The sequence below is a fragment of the Cervus canadensis genome, chromosome X, assembly GCF_019320065.1.
Source record: "Cervus canadensis isolate Bull #8, Minnesota chromosome X, ASM1932006v1, whole genome shotgun sequence".
In the NCBI taxonomy this organism is placed as follows: domain Eukaryota; kingdom Metazoa; phylum Chordata; class Mammalia; order Artiodactyla; family Cervidae; genus Cervus; species Cervus canadensis.
In genome coordinates this window covers 86,756,663-86,780,217 of record NC_057419.1, presented here as the reverse complement: position 1 = coordinate 86,780,217, position 23,555 = coordinate 86,756,663, and the positions used below count along the sequence as shown (strand labels likewise).

General features: G+C 36.0%; 1 pseudogene; it reads left to right on the top strand.

The window, feature by feature from the left end:
- Positions 1–937: 937 nt before the first annotated feature.
- On the top strand, positions 938–11,135 carry LOC122435638 (annotated as a pseudogene).
- The last annotated feature ends 12,420 nt before the right edge of the window (positions 11,136–23,555 follow it).

Sequence of the window (23,555 nt, the reverse complement as noted above, 5' to 3'; positions counted from 1 at the left end):
TGCATGAGACAAGTGCTCTGGCCTGGTGCACTGGGAAGACCCAGAGGAATCGGGTGGAGAGGGAGGTGGGAGGGGGGATCGGGATTGGGAATACATGTAAATCCATGGCTGATTCATATCAATGTATGACAAAACCCACTGGAAAAAAAAATAATAATAAAAAAAAATACTGGCTCATTACATCAAATTTCGAAAATTCCATACTGACATGCTAAAGAAATCATTAATAATTGCTCTACTTATAGGCCCCTACATCTTCGACCCATTACACAAGGTATCAGTCCTCGAAAATTACAACCCAAGGAACTATGGCAAATGGATATAACTCATTGCCCTGAACTTTCTCCCTCTTCCTTCTTACATATCTCAATTGATACAAATTCTTTTATATGGGCCACACCTCTCCAAGGTGAAAGTGCACGACATGTTATAGCCCACCTGTTAGCTTGCTTTGCAGTAATGAAAACACCTAGTTTTATAAAAACAGACAATGACCCTGCCTATATTTCTAAACAATTCAAGCAATTTTTACAATCATTTTCTATTAAATGTATTACAAGTGTTCCTTGTAATTCACAAACCCAAGACACAGTTGAACAAACAAGTCACACACTAAAAACTACAAATAAATAAATAAATAAATATAAAGGGGGAATATACAGGAACACTTCTATCTTCCTTATCCAGAGCAGACTTTACTAGATTCCAACACAATATATTCTTTAATCCTATAACTATTGTTAATACAGTTTTGTTTGTTTTAATTTTTTTAAAACTTACCACAAGGAGATATTTTGACAAAAGCAGAAAAACATTTCGAGACATTGAAGGACACCTCCCTTCCTCTGCCCATTTGGTATCAAGATGGGTTGACTAAACAATGGAAATCTGGAAAATTAATATTACAGAGAAAAGGGGTATGCTTATATTTCTCCAGATGGATCCAACAAAATCAGTTCGTTCCCTCTTCAGAAGATCCGCCCCAGGAGAGCCACCAGCATTCAAAATAGAGAAGAAACGGCAAAATCCCCAGGAGGAAGAATTTCCAGTACAGGCCATGGTGGCTTTAAAAATTTCCAAGAAACGCCACACTCGATGTCATCGACCTTACGATCTCCCTACTTGGGGGAACACATGTACACCCATGGCAGATTCATGTCAATGTATGGCAAAACCAATACAATATTGTAAAGTAAAATAAATAAATAAATAAAACTGAGATTTAAAAAATAAAAATAAATAATTCACATTAAAAACAACAACAACAAACAAACAAACAAAAAAACACCTTACTAACCAAGCTGAAAATCTGGTTTCTCAACAGGGACTGTCTCGGAATCCTGAAAATATTTTTGTCACTATGCTTGCTTTGCTTGCTTTTGTTTCCCCCGCTCAGGCTGACTTGATTAATCACACTTATTGGGATTATATACCTACCTCCCCTTTATTGCAGGTTATAAAATGGACAGACATGGGACCGACCATATCCACTGATGACTCAGTACATGTGCCTCTTCCTAGAACTTGGAGGGGCCCTCTCATCCTGAGAAAGAAGGAAGACTAATTAACATTTCTCTAGGCTATTAAATCCTTTCTTTATGCATGGGCCCAGCAGAATTATGTATTAATGTTTGCCAACAAACGTGGACTTTCATCCTGCCTCCAAGAAAGAACTTCCACACTTTGCTTGGACTGTTTACTACCCTGTCCTTTTATGAGAACCATGTCAATACTACCAAAACTCTAGGAAGATGACAAAAGTTGGAATATAAGGGGTTTACTTATAAGGACTTTAAATATACTCCTGTTTATTGAGATAGATGTCAAGCTAAATGAAAAAAAAAAGTTTGTGGCCAATTATACCATTGTTGACTGGGGACCCTATGGTATGTGGTTATCTAACTGCACAGATGATATTAACAGTACTATGTGTGAATATGTTACTCAACTAACATAGAGGGATGCCAACCTTTCAATGAAACACTTCCATGAGAAAGGACTCCTTGGTTGGCTTGATGGCAGAATAGCACCTCCTCGCCCTCGAGTTGTCCTCAATAAATAGATTGGGCCTAGACAATGGGACATCTGGAGACTTGCTGCGAGTACTGAAAAACTTGAAACTTGGACTAGATATTTCACAGAGACCAGTTGTAATCATAGTAACTATTCCTTCCGTTATAATCATTCATGTTTTATACAAGCTTGTATTCCCCTTCTTTTTGTTATAGCCATAGGAAACTTACAATTTAATAAAACTACGTCCTGTGACATGTATAGATTACAAATTGTATACTTGCCTTAATTCCTCTATTTCTCTAAAAAACAAATCCCTTTTGATTCTTCGATCTTGACATAGTCTATGGTTGCCAGTAGATCTCCAACGACCCTGGGAAGAGGGTCCCGTGACAGGACTTGCCTCCTGGTTACTCACTAAATTATTCCAACGATCTCGGAGATTCATTGGGTAACTAATTCTTCGCATTTTGAGATTAATAGCCAATTGCACCACTGTTGCTGTCACAGGCATTGCTTTACAAACTTCAATTCAAACACAAAACTTTATTAAAAATTGGACTAAAGATACTCATACTATGTGGGCCACTCAAGCTCAGATAGATGAAGAAGTTCAAGATAAAATTCAGAAATTAGAAGCAGTCATCCAATGGGTTGGAGATCAATCAATAGATTTACAAAACAATTATTATTACACTGTGATTAAAATTCTACTCAATTTTGCATCACTCCTGTTCCATTCAACCATAGTGCTTACAATTGGAAACAAATCAAATTTCATCTACAAGATACACATAATATGCTTCCTTAAATGTACAATTGTTACAAAAAGAAATTTTTGAAACTTTCTCTAAGAGTCTACCCTCTTCCAACAATTTAGAAACCTTAGCTTAACAGCTAACTGATCAATTATCTTGGCTGGACCCTCGAAGATGGTTTCAAAATATTACACATAGTATTGGATCTGGAACTATAACACTGATAATTGCCCTGGTGATTATATTTGTAGTATCCTGATGTCTTTAAACTACAATTGTTCAAACTAAACAAACTCAATTGGTCAGGGCCTTTTTCATAAAAGTATCTTCAGTCACCCCCAATTATGAAAAAAATAAAAAAGGGGGCGTTGTCAGGGGACGTTCAACTTTAAGGGATCCAACATGTCCTTCTCTTGTGTGCTGTTTCTCGAGGACTCTCTACTCCTTATGAGTTCCTGGAAAACAGGAGCGAGCAGAGCTACACACAGTTCTCAGGACTGAGATCATGAGAAAGGGCACCTGCTTGGATTCCTTTCAGTGACTCCCTTCAGTGACCTTACTTAAATGTAATCTATTCAGTTATGCCCCTCTTACTCAATAGCTGAAAACTTCCCTAAAATGGGGAAGGAAATAGCCACCAAGTCCAAGAAACCCAGAGAGTCCAAAACAGGATAAACCCAAGGCGAAACACCCCAAGACACGTATTAATCAAATTAACAAAGATCAAACAAAAAGAGCAAATATTAAAAACAGCAAGGGAGAAACAACAAATAACTCAAGATGTTGAATGCTTTCTGGCCCTTTGAAGATTGTTATTTGCTTGGCTTTGTTTTTGCTCAATTTTTTTTTTTTTTTTTTTTTTACTGCCTAAAGCTGCCTTGTATGAAGATATATAAACATACATTTATTTCTGCAAATAAAGCACCTTTGTTTCACTCGAGACTTGGGTCCCTTGCATCCCTCTTCTCATCAACTCCAGTTCCCAGGTCCCGGACTACAAAGACCGTGACAGTAAAGAATCCGCCTGCCAATGTAGAAGATGCAGATTTGATCCCTGTGTTGGGAAGATTCCCTGGAGGATGAAATGACAACCCACTCTAGTATGCTTGCCTGGAAAATCCCACGGACAGAGGAGACTGGTGGGCCACAAAGTCCGACACGACTTAGCAGCTGAGAACGCACGTACACATCATTTATTTACAGAAAAAAAAATCCCTTATGTCCTAGACGGCTGTATCAGTTATTTTTTAAACCAACTGTCCATAGGGGCTAAAATATACCAGCCAGACTGCCCTATGCCTATGCCAGGAAATAAAAAATATTGAGTTATAAAATGAATTTATTCAATTCTTTGTTGGTATCTTGGGTGCATTCTTTCAGGAAATATATCACTAAACAGATTATTTAACAACAGTAAATAAAGTTGTCCTTTGAAAAAAGAGCTTAGTTGTCAGTTGATTAATTTTTACATCAATATATTGACTTTTGTCTGGCATAACTATCATTAAACTATTCAAAAGCCTTTCTTTAAGAAAAAGAAAATCTTTATTTTGAAGTCAGTTTTTAGAAGTCATGTCTCTGTCTCCATCCTTGCTTCTCTTCAGTCCTTTGTCTGCCCCTCAACCTTACCAGAGCTTTCTAAAATTCATCTTCTTAAAACATTTCAATACCCCTCCTTTTATCCACAGAATGACATCCAAACTCCCGACATAATTTACAGGATCCTGCAGAGCAGGGACCTATCCACCTCATCACCTCATTAGCTTTATCTCTTATCACTCCCCACTTTTTCACTTTCCTTTGGCCACCCTGAAGTGTACGCAGTTCCTTCTATATTCTACAAGCTCTCACTTTTGACTAAGTTATTCCTTCTATTTAATATACTTCTTTTTTTTTAAAGTCTTTATTGAATTTGTTACGTTACTTCTGTTTATGTTTTGATTTTTTGTCCCAAGGAATGTGGGATCTTAGCTCCCTACCCAGGGATCAAACCCATGCCCCCTGCATCAGAAAGTGAAGTCTTAACCACTGGACCACCAGGGAAGTACATTTTGTACACTTTTATTCCTATCTTCTCTTCATCTGGTTAGCCCACACATATTCAATTTCTCTTTTAAGATGTCACTTCTTCAGGGTATCTTTCTATGACCTCTAAGACTAAGTAAACTAAATGTTTTTCAAAAGTACTCCTATAACATTTTTTGCAGCCCCCCCCCCCACATTTTGTAGCTATCACACCCTACTGAAATAGTCTATAACTAACACAAGCTTAATAATTATTTGAGAGAGTAAAATAAGAACCACAATGTATGTTTCAACTAAATAAGACAAAAGGGATAACATTCTATTTCTTAAACTCAAAGCACTTGTTTTAAGTGGTTATTTACATTTCACATTGTTGCTTAATTGAATTTAGCTTCCTGATAATGTTTTCCAATACCATTAAGACAGATTACTGGTTTATACATAGACTTCTTAAGGGGAAATAATACACTAATTATTTTGCTTCCTGTTTGTAAAGAGGCTGAACCTCGAAGGAAGGAATATAGAGTAGAATTTTGAAGATTTGGCCAATAGCATATTATTCTAATTCAACGAATGAACTATTGATCAGATTGCTAAGAATTTTAGCATGTTTGAGGCTGGCGGAGAAATAATTAGGATAAGATTGTACAGAACCTTGATGTTTACTCATAAATTTTATATTTTTGTCACAGGGGCATAACACAATTGAATAAAAACTCAACACTGGTAATTCACTATAGCAACATATGTGTATTCAATTGTCAATAAAACCCATCATTTTCATCTTCATCCAAACCTGTTCTTCTTCCTTTCTTCCTTATTCTAGTTAATAATATCATCATTTAAGCTATAGAAACCTCCAAATTAGACTTATTTTTCTCTCATCACTAACATTCAGTTACTTTGTAAAGTCCTGTCAATTACACTTATAAAGCAACCAATTTTCTTTCGTCCCTATAACTACTGCCCTATTGCAGGCATTTATCTTCTCTTCAATGATTTTCTAATTGACTATCCTACCAGAAGACTCACCCCATCAAACGAACTCATCCTTCATAACATAACTGTAAAGGGAGTGTTCTCTGGAGCCAGAGTGCCAGAGTTTATTACCCTGGTTCTGTCACTTAGTAGCTATGTAATGTTGGACAAGTTATTTAACCTCTTTGCACCTCATTATCCTTATCTGAAAGATAGGAATCACAATAATATCTATTTCACTGGATTATTCTAAGTACTAAAATATATAGCACATAGAATTGTGCCTGGCACACAGCAAATACTGCATATTCATGAGCTAGTGACAGTAATAATAGTAGTGAAAACTACCTGACCCTATCAGGCCCCTGCTTAAATATTCTTGCTATTTCTTCATTGCCTAGGTCCACTTTCCTTATCATGGTACATAAGGCTTTTCACAAACTAAAACCAGCTGATGGATTCCATCTTTATTTCTAGCTACCAAAGAGTCTATATTCTAGCCACGCTGAACCACTTGACATTGTCTGAACTAAGCAGATAATTGTCTGAACTCTACATTTCTAGAATGTCATCTGGAAAATACTTATCTATCCTTAAAGATTCTCCTCTAGTGTTACCTACTATCTATAAACTTAGCTTACTTTGAAACAAAATCTATTGTTTTTTTTTGTTTGTTTGTTTTTTGTTTGTTTTTTTTTTTTTTTTAATTTCTTCATGCTCCACAATGCTACTTTCTACATTCTTCTAACATGTCCATGGGGTTACAAACAGTTGGACATGACTGAGCTTGCATGCACACACCGTATTTACTTAACAGATTATTTAACAAATATTTCAGTTCAGTTCAGGAAATGAATTATGCTGCAGGAACTAAGGCCCCAATCCAAGAGGGGGATGGTAACTACATGCTAAGACTCTACAATAGTCAGAACCAGAAGGTTGATGACTGAGATTCCAGGAACACCACCCTATTATCTCAGTCAGTTCAGTTCAGTCCCTCAGTCGTGTCCAACTCTGTGATCCCATGGACTGCAGCATGCCAGGCTTCCTTATTCATCACCAACTTCTGGAGCTTGCTCAAACTCATGTCCATTGAGTCAGCGATGCCATAAAACCATCTCATCCTCGGTCATCCCGTTCTCATCTTGCCTTTAATCTTTCCCAGCAACAGGGTCTTTTCAAATGAGTCAGCTCTTCGCATCAGGTGGCCAAAGTATTGGAGTTTCAGCTTCAACATTAGTCCTTCCAATGAATATTCAGAACTGATTTCCTTTAGGATGGACTGGTTGGATCTCCTTGCAGTCCAAGAGACTCTCAAGAGTCTTCTCCAACACCACAGTTCAAAAGCATCAATTCTTTGGCGCTCAGCTTTCTTTATGGTTCAACTCTCGCATCCATACATGACTACTGGAAAAACCAAAGCTTTGACTAGACAAAGCTATGTTGTTTACTTTGTTGGTAAAGTAATGGTAAAGCTTTTCAATATGCTTTCTAGGTTGGTCATAATTTTTCTTCCAAGGAGGAAATGTCTTTTAATTTCATGGCTGCAGTCACTATCTGTGGTGATTTTGGAGCCCAAGAAAATAAAGTCACTCACTTTTTCCATTGTTTCCCCATCTATTTACTGCAAAGTGATGGGACCAGATGCTATGATCTTAGATTTTTGAACATTGGGTTTTAAGCCAGCTTTTTCACTCTCCGCTTTCACCTTCATCAAGATGCTCTTTACTTCCTCTTTGCTTTCTGCCATAAAGGTGGTGTCATCTGCATATCTGAAGTTATTGATATTTCTCCCAGCAATCTTGATTCCAGCCTGTGCTTCATCCAGCCCGGCATTTTGCATGATGTACTCTGCATAGAAGTTAAATAAACAGGGTGACAATATATAGGCTAGATATACTCCTTTCCCAATTTGGAACCAATTTTTCCCATTTTTTTTTTTTTCACCTCCAGTTCTAGCATTTGCAACTTGACCTGCATACAGATTTCTTAGGAGGCATGTAAGGTGGTCTGTTAGTCCCATCTGTTTAATAATTTTCCACAGTTTGTTGTTATCCACACAGTCAAAGACTTTGACATAGTCAAGAAAGCAGAGATAGATATTTTTTTCTGGAATTCTCTGGCTTTTCTCTATGATCCAACAGATGTTGGCAATTTGATCTCTGGTTCCTCTGCCTTTTCTAAATCCAGCTTGGACATCTGTAATTTCTCAGTTCACTTACTGTTGAAGCCTAACTTGGAGAATTTTCAGCATCAGTTTGCTAGCCTGTGAGATGAGTGCAATTTATCAGGTGCTTGTTACATGCCAGGCACTGTTGCAGGGTTGCAGCATTAATTAAAAGAAAATATTCTTATGGAGATACATATAATAAATAAATATGTCATTTGATGACAGTTTCTACAGAAATATATAATACAGAGTGAATAGGGTATGGGATATTAGAAGAAGGAATGGCTATTTTATAGGATGGTCATCCAAACAAAAAAAGTGAAATGCTGCTGATCCATTGAGTAAGATAGTTACTGAGATCTGACCATTGTTTTTGCCCCTTTGCCACTCATATTTTACTAGTTAGTTACCTATGTGTCTTTTCCACTAGAATATGAGGTCATCCAAATACTTAAAATAAGTGTCTGACAGATGGTAAATGCTAAAAAAAATTGATTAAATTGAACTGAATCAACATGCCATTTGAGTGTCTCATTGAAAGCCGTTGTCACAGAAGCAAAGGTATTTGTTATAATTTTGAGTTAGTTTGAGATATGTATACTCTAGGCCAAACTTACTCAGAGTAAAGAATAGAATTCAAGAGATGGGGCATTTTGACTAAATGTGTGACCCAGCACAGGATATTCACAACTTCTATATATTTTATGAAAAGATAATAGAATAAGCTGTGTTGCAACTAAGATTTTTCAATCTCTACTAGTAGTTTGAGAAATAAGGCTTCCAGGTTTATTAAAGTAGTCCAAAGGTCAATTGCAAGAGCTACCTGCTTAATAATGTTAAATATTATCTTCTTCAACTAGACTGTACAATCTTTTTATCTTAGCAAGATAAAGAAATACATATTATATTGGGAGGTTTATATTTTATATCATATATTTTTCTGTTGCATATTAAAGCAGAGATTGGAAGCACTGGCCAGATCAGAGATATTTGCACTCTGAATTATCAAGCCCCTACAGTTCTTAAAAGCTTCAACATAGACAGTCACCTTACTGTCTTTCCTTACCAAGATTTCTGGAGATTCATGTCTCACTTTAGTAGGCCTGACTACCTTTCTAGCCTATTTAGAATATCATCTCAAACTGGGAACACTAGCTATAACACACTGAATTTACTTTTCAAATCCTTAGGACACAGATTTTTTTCTTATTCACTAGTAAAGTATGATCTCCTCCAGAACAGGTCTTGCCCTAATGTTAAATCTCTGTTCTCTGACTTTCAGATAATATTTTTTATTTTGAAGAGATTTTTTAAAATTTTAAAAATATATTGTGCTCAACATAATATCCCTCTTATTTTATTTGCTACTTGATAATGGTAATTTTCTTTAATGATTAAAACTAGATCAAATCAAGGGGGTTTAATTGTAAGGCGAGTGCAGAGAAAAAGAGAGTGAGCTGGGCAGTCAGGCAAGAAAAGTAAATTTATTAGAGGGAAAAGAAAGGGTGACTGACTCTTAAGGAGAACTAGCATCTCCCTTTCTGACAGAGTCCTTCTTATACCCCACCAATGAAAAATTATCTGAAGGGATGGTCACATAGCTGGAGGTCTGGAATCTGGTGGTCTCACAGCTTTGAGAATATAGGCACCAGTGAGATCCTCACCTCCTTCATGGGGCTCATCACGACCCCGGCCACTACCTCTGGCCCTGAGATGAGAATGCTGAGCAAAATCGATTAAAAAAATGTCAGAAAAGTATATGAAAGATGTATGTGGTACTGTTTATGGTTATTAAAACCCAAGCCAAATATTATTCCTACAGTAAAGAAAATAGTTCTTCTTGCAGAATGGGCATTGTTCTTATTTCTTGCATACAAAGTTTCCAAAACAGATGGAGACTATCAAGAATACAATCCTTATGAAGTATAAAATTTAGATCCCAGGGCAACTGTAGCAGAGATCAAGAAACAGTATTGTTTGCTGTCTCTTAAATATCGTCCAGATAAAGGAAGTGATGAAGTTATGTTCATGAGAATAGCAAAAGCTTATGAAACTTTAACTGATGAAGAATCCCAGAAAAATTGGGAAGAGTTTGGAAATCCAAATGGGCCTCAAGTCACAAGCTTTGGAATTGCCCTCCCAGCTTGGATCATTGACCAGAAAAAATTCAATATTAGTTTTACTTGTATATAGATTGGCATTCATGGTTAGCCTTCCAGTTGTTGTGGGCTCTTGGTGGTGTTGCTTAATACATTATAGCGGAGACCAGATTCTAATACACACAACACAGATTTACACCTACTTTGTTTATAAAACTTTAAAGGTGAGGGTGCAATGTTTCGAGAGAACAGCATCGAAACATGTATATTATCTAGGGTGAAACAGATCATCAGCCCAGGTTGGATGCATGAGACAAGTGCTCAGGGCTGGTGCACTGGGAAGACCCAGAAGGATCGGGTGGAGAGGGAGGTGGGAGGGGGGATCGGGATGGGGAACACATGTAAATCCATGGCTGATTCATGTCAATGTATGACAAAAGCCACTACAATATTGTAATGTAATTAGCCTCCAACTAATAAAAATAAATGGGGAAAAAAAAAAACTTTAAATACGGGTATAAAACATCTTATCATGGTTTTGCCTGGAGCCTCTGAATTTAATCCTAAGTATAATAAATATGCTACAAGCAGACCAACAGATAATATTTTAATACCTCAGCTCATCAGAGAAATCAGCAGCATTAATTTAAAGAAGAATGAGCCTCCACTTACCTGCCCTTATAGCCTGAAGGCCAGAGTTCTTTTACTCTCATTTTGCTAGAAAGAAAATTCCTGAGACCCTTGAAGAAGATTAACAATTTATGCTGAAAAAAATGCCCTACCCTACTTCAAGAAATGGTTAATGTAATCTGCCAACTAATAATAATGGCCAGGAGCCATGAAGAAAGGGAGTTTCCTGCTCCAACTTTGGCACCTTGAAAACTGCATGAAGCTTTCCCAGATGGCTGTGCAAGGCCTTCAGCCCTTCTGCAGCTCCTTCACATTGAAGAAGACAATCTTAGAAGAGTTTCTAATCATAAAAAGTTCAAAATTAAAACTATCCAGAATTTGGTGAGTTTAAAAGGATCACATCGTCACAATCTGTTGCATTTCCTTGAAGATGAAAAATTATCTGAAGGGATGGTCACGTAGCTGGACGTCTGGAATCTGGTGGTCTTGCAGCTTTGGGAAGATAGGCGCTAGTGAGGTAATAGGATGCCATTTGGGCAATTTGGTTAGTCTCACAGATCACTATGGTTTATTCTTTGTGAGGTTGAAATAACAAGCCATCTTATCAATGAGACCCCATGTGGGCCCTATCATTAATCTTATAGAATACATTTATAAAGATTTTGGTGTCATGATTAGAACTAGACCTTTGAGCAAAATTTGCAGCAGTAATGAATTTACTCAAATTTCAAATCTTGTCCATTAGCGTTTAGTCTAGTAATGTCCTAGTTGGTTTTCTATTTGCCTATGAACTCAAAGTTTATTTTTATTTTTATTGTCTTTAAGTCACAAAAGTAATATATGTTCACTGCAGAAAATTTGGAAAATTCTAAGAAATAGAGAAAATAAAAATGACTTAAAGATGTCAACTTATTAACATTTTGATATATCTTCATAATGTTTGTTCTGTGCAGTTTAAACAAATTTTCAAAAAAAAATGCAACTGTGATTATACACAGTTATTTTTTCGCAGCACATTTTATCTTAATAAACAATCTTATAACACTAAGCATTTTCAAATAGGGGTATTTGTGGTGATTTTAAGGTCCTGTTATTACATATTAATATAGTGTGCATGGGGGCTTCCCAAGTGGTGCTAGTGGTAAAGAACCCACCTGCCAATGCAGGAGACACAAAAGACGCAGGTTCGATCCCTGGATCAGGAAGATACTCTGGAGGAAGGCATAACAACCCTCTCCAGTATTCTTGCCTGGAGAAGCCCATGGACAGACTCCTGGAGGTCTACAGTCCATAGGGTTGCAAAATCAGACACAACTGAGGAACTTAGCACACAGCACAGCACATAGTATGCATACTTCATTTAATCTCCTGAAATTTAGGCTTTATTATTATTCCTATTTTTTATTATTGTAAATTATAACAGATAAGTCTTAAACAATCATTGTTCATTGACTTCTGTAAAGGGATTAATCTGTACAATTTATTCAGGATTGGTTCAGAAGTCCTCTATGAATTAAAGCACTATTCTTGGATTTGCTATTGTCATTGTTGACTTTTATATAATTCATAGAGATGAGAGATTTATAGAAGTTGTTTCTCAGATTTTTTAGATGCATTACTGTAAAATATTTTGCTATGCATTTTTAAATTTTAAGTGCTTGTGTTTGACTTTTAATATTTTGCTGATGTATAATTTTGTATTTAGCCTCCAACTGGCCCTGTATTTGCCAGGGGGAATAAAACTGGGAAAAATAGTTGAGATGGTATAACACATTCAGAGAGGAGATGGGAAAAAAAGAAGATGCAAGGATTTTGGTTTGTTGGTTTCTGTAACACTATACAAAGAATCCTAAAAGATATACATTTAAAAAGCCTTCAAACTTTTGAAAAGAAAAGTTTGCTTTTAAGTATTTCTTGTAGCTACATTCTTTAAGATGTGAACAAAGGAACTTTTCTTTTCCACAAACTATATTTTGGATGATTGTGTAATGGAAAGATCATTGAATCGATCATTTAGCAAACACATTTAATAATTTTGCCTATGTTTTCTTATAAGGAGAGAATAACAATATTTTCCTACCATATGCTATGTACTTTGCTATTCTCTTTATATTCTTTATTTTATACAAACCTTGCAACAGTCTTACAAGGCAGATACAGTTATTATGAATTGCAGTTGAAGAGGATGAGACCACATTACAGAAATTAACTTGCCAGAGATAACAGAGATAGGAAATTTGAGCCCAGTGCTAACTCCAAAGAATTGTGAGTTAAATCGTTCTTCTCCAGTGTACCCAGAATATGCTGGTCAGGTCAATGAGATCCAGTCTATGTAGCAATTATAAATTATCACCACTATATTGGCTTTCTAGTTTAAATACTGAGAATTTGTTTGAGTACACAGTAATTCTAGGATACTGGCAAAGTAATATTCTATACTTACTAGTCTGAAAATCAGAACATAGACTGAGATTAATTCCCAGTTAATACCCAATTAATACCCAAGTAGTTGTCATTTTATAAATCCCCCGTATCTGTTATCTAGTTACTTATTCCTAGGGATATCTCAATTACCCCCACAACTTTCTTCTCTAATATAACTGAGAAATAAGGAATATCTTTCCTAAAGAACCACCTTTTCAAATGCAAATCAAAGCGCCAAGAGCAACAGTTCATTGTGACTCTAGGCGAGATTTCTCTCAAGAAAGACAGTCACAGGCATCACGGTGTAAACAAGATTGTGCAGTATCTGCCCTAGTCAAGAAATTGAACTGGTCTAGAAAGCAAGGATTTCTTCTGTATATCACTCTAGCAGTAGCAGAAAAGCAAATCAGCACAGATACTTTGAATTTCCAAATTAACATACAGAAAGTATTGGTTGGCAAATGTTTAACAAAGAGCACAAAAAAAAAAAAATAACTTTTTTTTCTTTTCCAGATTCAAGTCAAATCAGCATTCATTTTTTTACCTGTTAGGTTGTCTGGTCTTTGCAAACCAAAGAAATGTTATTGTCTCCTAAAATTTATATTTGTTTCTCCTAGGCTCCCCAAAAGTGATTAACTGCAAAGGAATGCTATCAAACAACAATAATTTTAAAGTCTTAATAAGTTCAATTAATTGGTTATAATAGTCTAATTTTGTCATGCTTTGGTAACCAGCATTGGATGATCTTCAATTCAGTTCAGCAAGTAACTTTTGCATAGTAAAGCAAAGGTTGAGTTGTTTTGATAATTACAAAAATCATTGGCCTATTTGGTATTTGTGTTAAATTGATTAATCAGCTTTTCCTTATTGCATTCCAAGCTTCAGGGCTCTAAAACAAACATAATTCATTTTTCTGTATAAACTAATATATCCATATTTCTAACTTTCAATGTTTATAACATATCCCAAATAACCTTTTTCACATAACAAAATTGCTATATATGCTTAATAATAGCTTAAGACATTTGTCTTTCAGTTTGATTATTATTGAGATGGGCATAATCACAAGTCTCTCTCAAACGAAATATTATTATTTAAAAGATTTAGTCTTAAATATGAAATCTTATTTATTCCCTGTTCATCCTAGCATGCTATTAAACTGTGGGTCAAAAATAACATCATAGAAGTCAGGAAATGGCTATTTATGCAATGTGCATTTGTGACAAGTGGCATATTTACAAGTATATTTGTCAGGCTTGTAACACTACTTAAAAATCATGTTTTTCATTTATCTTAAAAGACAGATCCTCATTTCAGTATAAAAGATACTTTGTACATATTAATACATAAACACTGGCTTATAAAACATGAGCTGTACTTTTGAAATGTAAACCCACACAAAACCTCATGAGTTCTACAGAATTTGAATAAGTACATTTCAATAAATTTAAGCCTAACAGATCATTTTGATGTTCAGCTCTGTCTTCCTAACACAAAAATTATAAATAATCCTTTGGGGGGTTAGTTAACTTGTTTTTGTCACTGTCTGGAGGAATCCAGGCAATTGCTGAATAAAATGTGTGACTGGAAGGCAACATATATTAGTCACTTTTGACAATTTAAACATAAAGACAAGATTCTTTCTATCTAGGATGTAATAACTAACAGACTGTGTTTCCCAGGTGGCACACCGGTAAAGCATCTGCCTGCCAGTGCAGGAAACACAATAGACAAGGGTTCGATCCCTGGGTCTGGACGATCCCCTGGAGGAGGAAATGGCAACTCACTCCATTATTCTTGCCTGGAAAATTCCATGAACAGAGGAGCCTGGAGGGCTACAGTCTGTAGGGTAGCAAAGAGTTGGATACACACAACTGAGCACAGCTCACTCACAACAACCAATTATCAAATATTTACTATGTGCCAAGTGCAATGCTAGGCATTTTCCACACTTTATTTTTAGATAAGAAATAAGAAAAATCCTAAGAAAAGCTTGATAAAGTGGACATTATTATCCCTGTTTTAAAATTGCTAATTGGCAGAATAAGGATATGAATCCATGTTTAGACACAGAGCCCAAATTATCAGAATTAGGCCATGCCATAGAATTCTACAATAAGCATGATCTAAATCAAAGAAATCCAAGCAGTGATAATACATGATGTTTAACTTGAAAGAACATGTTTATTTACAGAGTGGTTGCGAAGTGATGTAGCCAGTACTCCATTCATTTGACAATATTCATAGCACTGTTTAAAAGCTATTGGCTACATAAGATCTTTGGATGTACCCAGAAACTTCTGAGCCTGATTTTTATGTCTATTAGAAGACACCTAAATGCAGAGTTGAGCAAAATGAATAAATAAAAGGTTATGTTTCATATAAATTATGAAATTACTGATACAAGATGAACCTAAGGAGTCCAGCACACCAGCTGGAACTAGTGTTGATAGATAAGTGTGTGATAAAGTAGGCACTGGGGTTCATCTACAGATGCTGTATGGATGATTCTTCTTCTAAAGCAGTTGCTCTTAACCTTTTTTTTTTTTTTTTTCCCCTTATGAAATCTTTTGAGAACCTAAGAGCTATGGACTCTTTCCACTGGAGAAAATATGCAAATATACAGAATTTTTAATAACATTACAAGGAGTTCATTGCCTTCCCAGGTGTCTCAGTGGTGAAGAATCTGCCTGCCAATGCAGGATCCACAGGAGACACAGGTTCAATCCCTGGAGGAAGAAATGGCAACCCACTCCAGTATTCTTGCTTGAGAAATCCCATAGATAGAGGAATCTGACAGTCTGCAGTTCTTTGGATCCAAAAAGAGTCAGACAAGAATGAGCGACTGAACAGGAACATGATCCCACAAGGAGTTCATAGCCCTTCTGAATCCCATTTATGCCCTGGCAATATAGACTTAAGAATTCTTACTGTAGAAACTTCTCTGGTGGTCCAGTGGTTAAGACTCTATACTTCCACTGCAGATAGCATGGGTTCAATCCCTGGTCAGGGAACTAAGATCCCTACACGACAAAGCCAAAATAAAACCTCTTACTGTATAGCTTTTTTCTTCAGACACTTTCTTCACAACAAGGATGCTTGGGCCTATTTGAAATAATAATATTTAACAATAATTAGAGCCTTTGCCCATCAATCTCATTAACATAAAGATATTTTTACTTTAAATTATTATCATTATTATTTCTAAAAGGCATAGCTATCACAACACAAAGTTGAAATTGCATGTTGTGTAAGCTTAAGTAACCAGTTTAGGATAGTCCCTAAGTCCCCTCCTTGTCTCTGATATCATTTCCTAATCTCAGCTAGTTTGCTCTACATAAAAGAGGAAGTATGCTCTTCCACCTTCAAAAATATTTTGCAATCAACGCATTGTCTTTAATCCAAAACACCAATTTTAGTGTCTACTTAGCTTTCAGTCAGTTCAGTCACTCAGTTGTTTCCTACTCTTTGCAACCCTGTAGACAGCAACATGCCTGGCTTTCCTGTCCATCACCAATTCCCAGAGCTTGCTCAAACTCATCTCCATTGAGTCTGTGATGACATCCAACCATCTCCTCCTCTGTATTTAGCTTTAAATATGGACAAATTAGTCTGGTTAAATAGGAAAAAAATGCAAAATATTAAAAAATAAAACCAATTTAATATAATGTGAATAATATGCTCTATGAATTGTCCACCTCAGGAGCCCCAAATGTGAACTCTAGCTAAGATTCAAGGGTTAAGAAATTCACACGATGGGATAGAGACATTTGTAAAGAGTTTGAAAGTTATGTGTGAGATAAAAGATACTCACAGCTGCTTAAGTTTTGCTCAAGAACATAGACATATCCATGAAATAACACTATAGAGGCCTCGAAGTAGATGCAGTCTATCTAGGTGTTAAAGGTCAAAAGCTCAGAAGAGTAATTTTCCACTAAAAGTGTTTTAGATTGATTGAGACATTCATAACTTTGGTGAGACAGTGGTACAAGTTTTCTCCATGTTCTCATTTGGATATATGGAGTCAGAATGAGAATCAAGGTGAAAAATGCGATTCTTGAACAAAATTCAGTATTAAGATGTTCATTTCATCATTATGATTCAGACTATTTTAGGCAAGTTATTTTCCCAAATGTTCTAGACACAGGAATAAAAGTTTACCATCTGCAGTTATGTTTTGTTTAGCTTGTACAATATGTTTTGATGAACTTGAATGCCATTAAGTGTGCATTCACTGTCAATTTATCTCAGGCCCCACCACCATCTTATCACTTTATTCTCTCTCCTTCACCTTTTATGGTTAATTGCTTGGGCCTTGAAGGAATTTGAGTTTGAGACCCTGTAGCTAGAGTGGAATAATAATTATTAACACTTTCCTGATATAAGGACTCTTATTTATATAAGGATACTTATTTATTTTGCAGCTAAAATATTTTACCTAAATATGAAATTGTGAATTAGAGCTGCATGTGGGTACAACTCAAATGCTGATGAGGTGATCAGTCAGACAACAGATATTTGTTTAGTGAGTGATCATTATTTGCTAGGCAACCCCAGGCATGGGGATAACATGCATCAAAAAGATATACATGGTTCCTGTCCTCATGGGGTTTCCAGTGTGGCAGTGAAGCTTTCAATGTAGAATCACTGAAATGATTAGACAAAGCCTTAATAAGAAATGCAAAGTATCTTTGTGACAAAAACATGCAAAAACTTACTGAGATATACAAGCTTCTTTGAGAGAAATACTATGGTCTGATTCAAGAGGAATGAATATTGCAAAAATATGACTTCTTCCCAAGTTAATTGCAGTTGTAATACAATCTCAATCAAAATTTAAATGAGATTTTTATGTATTTTGACAAAATGATTCTAAAATCCACATAGTAGAGTGAACAGATAATATAAAATAAATTTTAAAAAGTGACAGCATTATCAAAACATATTATAAAACTACAGTGAAGCAGAGTAATAAAAACTCCTTTCATAATATTCAGTTCTTGATAAATGAGGCATCACAAGTTTTAGGGTAAAGAAAGAATCATTTCAGAACGGTACTGTGATGATTGGTAACTGTAAAGACAAACGATGTTATAATTTCATCTCATACCATATATCACAATAAAAATCCAGATGGTCTAAATAGTTAAATGTAAATCATCTAAATATAACTGGAAAATATAAAACATATAGAAAAACAAGTCATAAAAGAAAAGAAACTGTGAACATTAATCCACCATCTGAATAGGAAGAACTTTATTTTTCTAAGATTAAAAACAAGACAAGAAAGGAAAATGAATAGATTGGACTATACAGAAATTAAAATTTCTGATTCTTAGGAAAGATAATTTATTAAGATGAAAAAACCGTCATAATAAAAATGTTATAATAAATGTTATAATAAAACAAAGAATGAAAATCCTAGCTTATATATGTATATAAATTCATGTATATATATAAGCACTGAAGGCCTCAATAGACAAATGAGCAAGAACACAAATTGATAGAATGTAAAATACGAATGGGTAAAGAAGATAAGGAAACACTTTCAACTTCATTATCAAAGAATTATTAATTGGATGTATTTGTTTATTAATTTAACAATATTTTTCTGGTGAAAATATTCAAGCCCAGCATGGATTCAATAGAAGTAGATATACACTTTTGCTATATTCATTGGAAGGACTGATGCTGAAGCTCCAATACTTTGGCCACCTAATGCAAACAGCAGACTCACTGGAAAAGACCTTGATGCTGGGAAAGGTTGAGGGCAGGAAGAGAAGAGGGTGACAGAAGATGAGGTGGTTGGATGGCATTACGAACTAAATGGACATAAGTTTCAGGAAACTCAGGGAGATAATGAATGACAGGGAAACCTGGCATCCTGAAGTCCATGGGTTCGCAAAGAGTCAGACCTGACTGAATGACTGAATGACAACAAATAAACTGGAACAATCTAAAAAAAAAAAAACAAAACAAAACTGGAATAATCTTTCCATAAGGTAGTTTGTCAATATACATTAAGAATGAAAAAGAGGTTCATATGTTTGACATTTTGCATCATGATATAGAAGCCTATAAAAAAAGATCAAATTGCCAACATTTGTTGGCTCCAAGAAAAAGCAAGAGAATTCCAGAAAAACATTTAAATCTGCTTTACTGATTATGTCAAAGCCTTTGACTGTGTAGATCAGAACAAACTGGAAAATTCTTCAAGAGATGGGAATACCAGATCACCTTACCTGCCACCTGAGAAATCTGTATGCAGGTCAAGAAGCAACAGTTAGAACTGGACATGGAACAACAGACTGGTTTCAAATTGGGAAAGGAGTATGTCAAGGCTGTATATTGTCACACTGCTTATTTAGCTTATGTGCAGAGTACATCATACAAAATGCCAGGCTGGATGAAGCACAAGCTGGAATCAAGATGCCAGGAGAAATATCAATAACCTCAGATATGCAATGACACCACCCTTATGGCAGAAACTGAAGAGGAAGTAAAGAGCCTCTTGATGAAAGTGAAAGAGGACAACAAAAAGGTTGTCTTAAGACTAAGCATTCAAAAAACTAAGATCATGCCGTCTGTTCCCATCACTTCACGGCAAATAGATGGGGAAGCAATGGAAACAATGAGAGACTATATTCTTGGGCTCCAAAATCACTACAGATGGTGACTGCAGCTATGAAATTAAAAGACATTTGCTCCTTGGAAGAAAAGCAATGACCAATCTAGACAGCATATTAAAAAGCAGAGAGTTTACTTTGCCAACAAAGGTCCATCTAGTCAAAGCCATGGTTTTTCCAGTAGTCATGTATGGATGTGAGAGTTGGGCTATAAAGAAAACTGAGTGCAGAAGAATTGATGCTTTTGAATTGTGATGTTGAGGAAGACTCTTGAGAGTCCCTTGGCTGGCAAGGAGATCGAACCAGTCAATGCTAAAAGGAAATCAATCCTGAATATTCATTGGAAGGACTGATGCTGAAGCTGAAACTTCAATAATTTAGCCACCTGATGTGAAGAGCCAACTTAGTAGAAAAGACCCTGATAACTGCCAAAGATTGAAGGCAGGAGAAGGGGACGACCAAGGATGAGATGGTTGTATGGTATCATTGACTCTATGGACATGAGTTTGAGAAAGCTCCAGGAATTGGTGATGGACGGACAAGGAAGCCTGATGTGTTGCAGTCCATAGGTCCATAAACAATCAGACATGACTGAGTGACTGGACTGATAGAAGCCTTTTGGGGCTTCCCAGGTGGTGCTAGTGGTAAAGGACCCGCCTGCCAAGAGATGTGTGTTTGATCACTAGGTTGAGAAGATCCCCTGCAGGAGGGCATGACAACCCACTCTAGTACTCTTGCCTGGAGAATCCCCATGGACAGAGGAGCCTGGTGGGCTGCATGCAGTCCATAGGGTCGCACAGAGTCAGACATGACTGAAGCAACTTAGCATGCATAGAAGCCTATATTAAGGAAAAATATACACTTGATCTTAGCCAAAGTAATAATCGTCAGGCTTCCCAGGTGACTCAGGGGTAAAGAATACACCTGCCAATGCAAGAGATATGGGTTCAATCCCTGGATCAGAAAGATCATCTGGAGAAGGAAATGGCAACTCACTCCAGTATTTTTGCTTGGGGAACCCTGTGGACAGAGGAGCCTGGTAGGCTACAGTCCATGGGATAGCAAAAGAGTCAGACATGACTTGCGACTAAACAGCAACAAAGGAAATCGTCAGAGATGCTAGGATTAATTTCTCAAAGATGTTCTTTGATCCACTGTATATAATAAGAACACACTGGAAAGAGCAAAAATATTCAGTAGAAAGAAAATGTTCAGGTAAGTTATAGAACATTATATAATTATTAAAGTATTTTGCAAAGAGTTTATAGTAACTTGGAAAAAAGGGTTAAATTAATACCTAATAGTAACTATTGCATGCTGATGATGTGCCAGGCATTTTACTATGAGCTTGAAATACATTATTTCATTGAAGAAAAAATAATTTAATGGAGTGGGGGGAGTTGTCAAGGGGAGTTGAATACAAAGTCAATATGGTATAACTTCAAAAATATTACAAACGTATAGGAAAAAAAAGCCTGAAAGAATATATGCACAAATATATTCCCAACATTTCTGGTTTATTTTTTATGTTTTTGTACTTCATTACAGTTAGAAATTTTTAAAATAAATAGTTATATATTAACTTATAATCAGAAGCAATACATAGAAACAATTACCATATAAATGTGATTCTTCACTAAGGAGACCTGCTTAACTCTGTTTCTGACCCTCTTTTATGCTCTCATACTTTCATCCTTAATTCATGTCCAACTACACGTATGTAGCAGAACTGTCATCAACTGGTATGCTTACCTTCACACAATGTAGAGATTTATATTATATAATTTATTTCTGAATGTAATATAAAATGAATTAGTTAATAGCTTATATGTACTGTGCTCTGCTGGCTCTTCAGTTGTGTTCGACAATTTGTGACCCTACCGACTGTAGCCCGCCAGGATCCTTTGTCACTGGGGTTCTCCAGGCAAGAACACTGGAGTGGGTTGTTATTCCCTTTCCCAGGGGACCTTCCTGACCCAGGGATAGAACCCTCATCTCTTAGGTCTCCTGCGTTGGCAGGTAGGTTCTTTACCCCTAGCAGCACCTGGGAAGCCCAAGTTAGTTTATATATGTAAGTAATTTAAAAAGTCAAGTAAATGAATTCCATTCTGGATATTCTACCAACAGATTAAAATTAGGATTCTGTAATCCAGTTACATTCATAGATGAAGAAACAGTGGAAACGGTGGCTGACTTTATTTTTTTGGGCTCCAAAGTCACTGCAGATGGTGATTGCAGCCTTGAAATTAAAAGATGCTAACTCCTTGGAAGGAAAGTTATGGCCAACCTAGATAGCATATAAAAAAGCAGAAACATTACTTTGTCAACTAAGGTCCGTCTAGTCAAGGCTGTGGTTTTTCCAGTGGTCATGTATGGATGTGAGAGTTGGACTATAAAGAAAGCTGAGTGCTGAAGAATTGATGCTTTTGAAGTGTGGTGTTGGAGAAGAGTCTTGAGAGTCCGTTGGCCTGCAAGGAGATCCAACCAGTCCATTCTAAAGGAGATCAGTCCTGAGTGTTCATTGGAAGGACTGATGCTGAAGCTGAAACTCCAATACTTTGGCCACCTCATGCCAAGAGCTGACTCATTGGAAAGAACCCTGATGCTGGCAGAAATTGAGGGCAGGAGGAGAAGGGGACGGCAGAGGATGAGATGGTTAGATGGCATCACCGACTCAATGGACATGAGTTTGAGTAAACTCTGGGAGTTAATGGTGGACAGGGAGGCCTGGTGTGCTGCACTCCATGGGGTCCCAAAGAGTTAGACATGACTGAGTGACTGAACTGAACTGAACTGAATCCTGTTACATTCATATTAGGAATATGCATATATATCTCATACATATTCAATACTAATAAGATAAAATTCAGTTATATTCATGAGAAACAAGTTCCTAACTAACTTATGACAGTTAATCTACATGGAACAGCTTCTCAGCTGCCCACTTATTTTATTAAATTTAAACTGTAATGAAGTTTCCTTAGGGATAGCAAATTGCATCTGTTTTTGATGTCTTCTTTGTGGTATTGGTCTAAATAATAAGTCCCAACAGTATATCTTATTATTTAATCCACTGATACACATCTGTTATGAGCGTCTATCAAGATTAAAACTGTGTTTTCCACAATTTCATCTAAAACACCACTTTCAATATCCTAAAACAAACAAACAACAACAAAAAAAAACCTATGGACACAAAATACTGTTTTCCAAAATTCTTATATTCAAGATTTTTATTTAAACTTTATTACATAATAGATACAGTAACTTTCCCACTTTGTTTGTGAATTTTAATAGATAGTGGTTGTTTACTTGCTACAAGTATATGCAACTTATATCTATATCTATAGATATGATACCTAAAAAGAAAATCAGATACAGTACACCAAAATCAGATAATCCAAGTTTACATCCTGAAAAGAGATATCTCTCTTTCTCAACTATGCTCCCAGTATTCTAGAACCTTGTTTGAATGACTTCTTGATGTGAATGTGTACAACCTACTTGCTTGCATCTTTCTCGTCATTGGAGAAGTGTAGCTTCTGGACGTTGAATTTTAGCACTTCAGTACACATGGCCAACATACTGATTCATCCTGATATATAGTCATTAGTAACTTCTTTTTCAAGAACATTTTGCTCTCTGATATAATCTGGAGAAAAAAGATAGTACTATTAAATTCATATTTTTTTAATTTAAAATCATTTTCATCCTTGAAACATTGCACATAAGTTAAGAAATATATCTTTCATCCATTAATCCATTTTTTCTAGATCCTCTTAACTCATTTTTCCATCTGTCATGGTTCATTTTGAAATAAAACAACAACAAG